Source organism: Equus asinus, chromosome 4, assembly GCF_041296235.1.
Source record: "Equus asinus isolate D_3611 breed Donkey chromosome 4, EquAss-T2T_v2, whole genome shotgun sequence".
NCBI lineage: Eukaryota > Metazoa > Chordata > Mammalia > Perissodactyla > Equidae > Equus > Equus asinus.
This window is the reverse complement of record NC_091793.1, coordinates 102,472,042-102,478,159: the sequence shown is the minus strand read 5'-3', so window position 1 is coordinate 102,478,159 and position 6,118 is coordinate 102,472,042. Positions and strand designations below refer to the sequence as shown.

Sequence of the window (6,118 nt, the reverse complement as noted above, 5' to 3'; positions counted from 1 at the left end):
CCAATATTGAAAAATCAAGGTATTTTATATAAATACATTGATTTCTGGCTTCTCTTTAAAAAGTAGGCCATCAGGCAATATTAGATCCACCAAACAAATATTTTCTGGAGCTGGGTACCAGCTGCCTCCTTCTGAAGGGTCATATGATCTTTAGCTCACTATTGTGCCCCCTACACATGTGCACAGGCGCACACAACACACATCTATGCATGCTCACACACTCACACCTACATAATATACACATGTATGCTCTTTCCCTTGGTCCACTCTATTTATAGATCTCCCTTCCCTGGCCCCCACAGGCACTGAAGTTTGTCTGTAATACCCTGTACTCTTCTCTCCCTGTCCTGCAGTGTCCAGTAAGTTGGGCCTGTCCAGGGCTGATTGCCATGGTGGAGAGTTTTCTTTGCTGTAGACAGCATTGCCAACTCTCTTTCTCTGTCTCTCTCTCTTTTTTTTTTTTTTTTTCCCCAAAGATTGGCACCTGGGCTAACAACTGTTGCCAATCTTTTTTTTTTTTCTGCTTTTATCTCCCCAAACCCTCCTGTACACAGTTGTATATCTTAGTTGCACGTCCTTCTCGTTGTGGGATATGGGACGCCACCTCAACGTGGCCTGACGAGCGGTGCCATGTCCGCGCCCAGGATCCGAACCCTGGGCCCCCGCAGCGGAGCGCGTGAACTTAACCACTGGGCCACGGAGCCGGCCCCTCTCTGTCTCTTTTTTTATTGAGATAAAATAAACATAACATTTTGTAAGTTTAAGAGGTACAATGTGTTGATCTGAAACGTTTATATATTGCAATGCGATTCCCTTTAGCTAATATGTCTATCACATCACATAGTTATCATTTCTTTTTTGTAGTGAGATCATTTAAGATCTAGTCTCAGTAATTTTGAAGGATATAATACAGTATTCTGGACTATAATCACTCTGCTGGGCATTAGATCTCCAGAACTTACTCATCTTCTAGTTGCAAGTTTGTACCCTTTAACAACATCTCCCCAACTCCTCCTGCCCCCCAGGCCCTGGGCGGGATTTTCTTCTTTCTTATGACTCAATAATATTCCATTGAATATTTGTTTATTTGCGTGTGTGTGTTACACACATATGTGTGTGATATATATATAGCATCTTCTTTATCCATTCATCTTTTGGTGGACACTGAGGTTGTTTCCATCTCTTGGCTATTGTGAATAATGCTGCAATGTTTAAACATGGGAGTGCAGATATCTTTTCGATATCCTGTTTTCATCTCCCTTGGATCTATACTCAGAAGTGGGATTGATGGACCATATTGTATTTATAATTTTAATTATTTGAAGAACCTCCATACTGTTTTCGATATTGGTTGTAACAATTTACGTTCTCACCGACAGAGCACAAGGGTTTCCTTTTCTCCACATTTTTGCCAACACTTGTTTTCTCTTGTTTTGATGATAGCCATTCAAACAGGAGGGAGGTGATATCTCATTGTGGTTTCAATTTTTATTTCCCTGATGATTAGTAATGTTGAGCATTTTTTCATATCGCTGTTGGTCATTTGGATGTCTTCTTTGGAAAAACATCTATTCAGTTCCTCTGCCCATTTTTAACAAGATTGTTTTGTTGTTGTTGTTATTGATTTGTATGCCTTCTGTACATATATTAGATATTAACCCCTTATTTAATGTATGGTTTGCAAATATTTTCTCCTCTTTCTTAGGTTGCCTTTTCATTTAGTTGATTAGGAGTATTTTTTGCTGTGCAGAAGCTTTTTAGTTTGATATGATCCTGCTTGTTGCCTTTTGCTTTTATTGCTTGTGCTTTTGGTGTCATATCCAAAAAAATCATTGCTGAGACAAATGTCAAAGAGCTGCTTCTCTATCTTCTCTATCTTTTCTTTGGGGAGTTTTATGGTTTGAGGTCTTATGTTTAAGTCTTTAATCCATTTCAAGTTAATTTTTGTGAGTGGTGTAAAATAGGGATCCAATTTCATTTTTCTGCTTATGCTCATCCAGTTTTCCCAACACCATTTGTTAAGGAGACTATCCTTTTCCCATTGAGTGCTCTTGGCTCCCTTGTGAAATATTATTTGACCATAAGTGTAGGGGTTTATTTCTGAGATCTATTCTGTTGTAGTGGTCTATGTGTCTATTTTTATGCCAGTACCACACTGATTCAATTACTACAGCTTTGTAGTATAGTTTGAAATCAGGAAGCGTAACATCTCTGGCTTTGTTGTCAGGATTGCTCTAGCTATTTGGAGTCTTTTGTGGTTCCATACAAATTTGGAGATTGTCTTTTCTATTTCTGTGAAAAATGCCATGGGAATTTTGATAGGAATTGCGTTGAATCTATAGATGACTTTGGGTAGTATGCATATTTTAACAATATTAATTCTTCTGATCCATGAACATGAGATATCTTTCCATTTGTTTATGTCTTCAATTTCTTGCATCAAAGTCTCATGGTTTTCATTGTACAGATCTTTCACTTCCTTAGCTAAATTTATTCCTAAGTATTTTATTGTTTTTGATGCTGTCGTAAATGGAATGGTTTTCTTTGTTTTTTTTTTTTCAAATATTTTGCTGTTACTATGTGGAAATGCAACTGATTTCTGTGTGTTGATTTTATATCCTGCCACTTTGAATACCTTTATTAGTTCCAACAGTTTTTTGGTTGAGTCTTTAGGATTTTATATATATAAGATTATATAATCTGAAAATAATGATAATTTTACCTTTTCTTTTCCAACTTGGATGACTTTTATTTCCTTTTCTTGACTAACTGCTCTAGCTAAGACTTCCAGTACTACATTGAATAAGAGTGGTGAGAGTAGGCACCCATGTCTTGCTCCCGATCTTAGAGGAAAAGCTGTCAATCTTTCACCATTGAGTCTGATGTTAGTTGTGGCTTTGTTGTATGCAGTCTTTATTATGTTGAGGTATTTTCCTTATATACCCAATTTGTTGAGAGTTTTCTTTTATCATAAAAGAATGTATTTTGTCAAATGTTTTTTCTACATCTAGTGAGGTGATCATATGATTTTTGTATTTCATTCTATTAATATGATGTGTCACATTTATTGATCTGCATATGTTAAATTATCCTTGCATCCCAGGGATAAATCCCACTTGGTCATGGTGTATGATCCTTTTAATATGTTGTTGAGTTTGGTTTGCTAGTATTTTGTTAAGAATATTTGTATCTATATTCATCAGGGATATTGGTCTGAAGTTTTCTTTTCTTGTTGTGTCCTTATCTGGCTTTAGTATCAGGTAAAGCTGGCCTTTTAAAACAAGTTTGGGAGTATTACCTCTCCCTCAATTTTGGGGAAGAATTTGAGAAAGATTGGCGTTAATTCTTCTTTAAATGTTTCGTAGAATTCACCAGCGAAGCCATTGGGTTTCATTGTGTTGGAAGGTTTTTGAGTGCTGGTTCAATCTCCTTACATGTTATTGATCTGTTCAGATTTTCTACTTCATGATTAGTCTTGGCAAGTTCTATGTTTCTAGGAATTTATCCATTTATTCCGGTTATCCAATTTGTTGGCACATAATTGTTCACAGTAGTCTCATGACCCTGTGTATTTTTGTGATATCAGTTGTAATGTCTCTTTTTTCTAATTTTATTTATTTGAGTCTTCTCTCTTTTTTTCTTAGTCTATCTAAGGTTTTGTCAATTTTGGTTATCTTTTCAGAAAAACAGCTCTTAGATTTGTTGTTTTTTCTATTGTTTTTCTAGTCTCTGTTTCATTTATTTCTCCTCTGATCTTCATTATTTTGTTTCTTCTGCCAACTTTGAGCTTAGTTTGTTCTTGTTTTTCTAGTTCCTCCTTGAGTTGTAAAGTTAGGTTGTTTGTTTGAAATCTTTCAGTTTTCGCAATATATGCATTTATCACTTTAAGTTTTCCTATAATAACTGCTTTTTTTTATTTCCATTTTGATTTCTTCTTTGAACTATTGGTTGTTCAGGAATGTGTTGTTTAGTTTCCACATGCTTGCAAATTTTCCAGCTTTCCTCTTTTTGTCAATTAATAGTTTCATACCATTCTAGCTGGAAAAGATAGTTGATGCAATTTCAGTCTTATCAAATTTTCTAGGACTTATTTTGTGGCCTATCATATGACCTATTCTGGAGAATGGTTCTATGTGCACTTGAGAAAAATGTGTATTTTGCTGCTGTTGGATGCAATGTTCTATAAATGCCTGTTAGATCCATTTAGTCTAATATATGGTTCAAGTCTACTATTTCCTTGTTGATTTTCTGTCTGGATGATCTATCCATTGCTGAAAGTGGGATATTGAAGTCTCCTACTATTATTGTTTTGTTGTCTGTTTCTCCCTTCAGATATGTTAGGATTCACCTAATATATTTAGGTGCTCTCAGGTTGAGGGCATATATATTTATGATTGTTATATCTTCTTGATGAATTGACCCCTTTATCATTATATAATGACCTTTTTTGTCTCTTGTTACCATTTTTAGCTTCAAGTTTATTTTGTCTAATATAAGTATAGTTACCCCTGCTTTCTTTTGGTTTCCACTTGCATAGAATATTTTTCCATCCCTTCACTTTGAGCCTATATGTGTCCTTAAAGCTGAAGTGAGTCTCTTGAAAGTAGCATATAGTTGTCTTTTTTTTTTAAATCCATCTAGCCACTCCTTGTCTTTTTATTGATGAGTTCAATTTATTTACATTTAGAGTAATTATTGATATGTAAGGACTTACTAATGCCATCTTATTAATTGCTTTCTGGCTGTTTTGTAGTTCAGCTGTTTATTTTTTCCTCTGTTTCTGCTTACTTTTGACAATTTTTTATTTTGCTTTTTTTTCTGTTAAGAAAAAAAATTGCTTTATTAATCTGAAAACATACACACACCAACTATAGAGTACTAAGAAACTTAAATATCTAAGTCATAGCAAATAGGTGTCAATTCAACACCCAGAGTCAATAGAATACCTGAAAGAGACTGCAACAGAGTAGACTCCCATAATGAAGAGGGCATCTTCAGAGGTGAAGGGGAGCCCAAGTGTAACAGCTTTTCAAGTTCCCTCTCTTCAGTGAGGATCATAAGAGGCACTCCATTCAAGGGGAAGTGTGCAATCTGATGTTTTCAGGTAGGTCGAAACTATCAAAGTCTAGAGGATTAAAGGGAAAGAATTTTTCTATTTCTGTCATCTGAAGCAGGAACAGTTTTTTGCTTCAACCGTCTTCTCAGTCATCTTTTTGGCAGAGAAGTTTGTCTGTTTCTGTATGAGGGGTCTATTATTTTTTATTGACTTTTCTATAGCTCTGATGGCAGTTCCCAAAGGCTTTCTAGCAGCTTTAGGTAAGGCTGGTGGAGCATCATTTTGCCAACATGTAGCGTTGAAACCTGAGATCTCCCATCTAAGACTTTGACTGAAGTCTTAGATCCCAGTTTCAGCCCATCCCCAGGAGTCATATGGGTGCCTCGTTCTCCATTTTCCTTAACAAAGATAAGAGTAGTCAAGACTTAGCCTCTTTTTCTGCTCTGATTGCTCTTTCTGATTTTCTGCTCTGATTCCCTTTTCATCTTTTGTGAATTGACTCTAGGTGTCTGCTTTGTGGTTGCCATGAGGCTTACATAAAACATCTTATAGATAAAACAGTTCATTTTAATCTGATAGCAACTTAACTTCAATAACATACAAAAACTCCACCCTTTTACTCCCTCCCTTTTGTATTTTTGATCTCACAATTTGCCTCTTTTATACTGTGTATTTGTTAAAAAATTATACCAGCTTTTTTACTTTTCCTTTAAGCTTTATATTATAGTTACGTGGTTAACACACTGTCCTGTTACAGAATTAGAGTTTTCTAAATTTGACTGTATATTTACCTTTCCAGCGCATTTAGTCACTTTCATATATTTTCATGTTGCTAATTAGCATCTTTTCATTTCAGCCTGAAGAACTTCTTTCAGCATTTCTTGAGAGGCAGGTCTAGCAGTGATTAACTCCCTCAGCTTTTGTTTTTTGGGGAAAGTCTTTATTTCTCTTTTTGTGTGCATTTGAGGAAGATTAGCCCTGAGCAATGCTTGCCGCCAATCCTCCTCTTTTTGCTGAGGAAGACTAGCCCTGAGCTAACAGCTGTGCCCATCTTCCTCTACT

The 6,118-nt window shown here is 35.8% G+C and overlaps 1 pseudogene; it reads right to left on the bottom strand.

Annotated features, from left to right (window-relative positions):
- Positions 1-4,887: 4,887 nt before the first annotated feature.
- On the bottom strand, positions 4,888-5,860 carry LOC106842611 (securin-like; annotated as a pseudogene).
- Between the last annotated feature and the right edge of the window lie 258 nt (positions 5,861-6,118).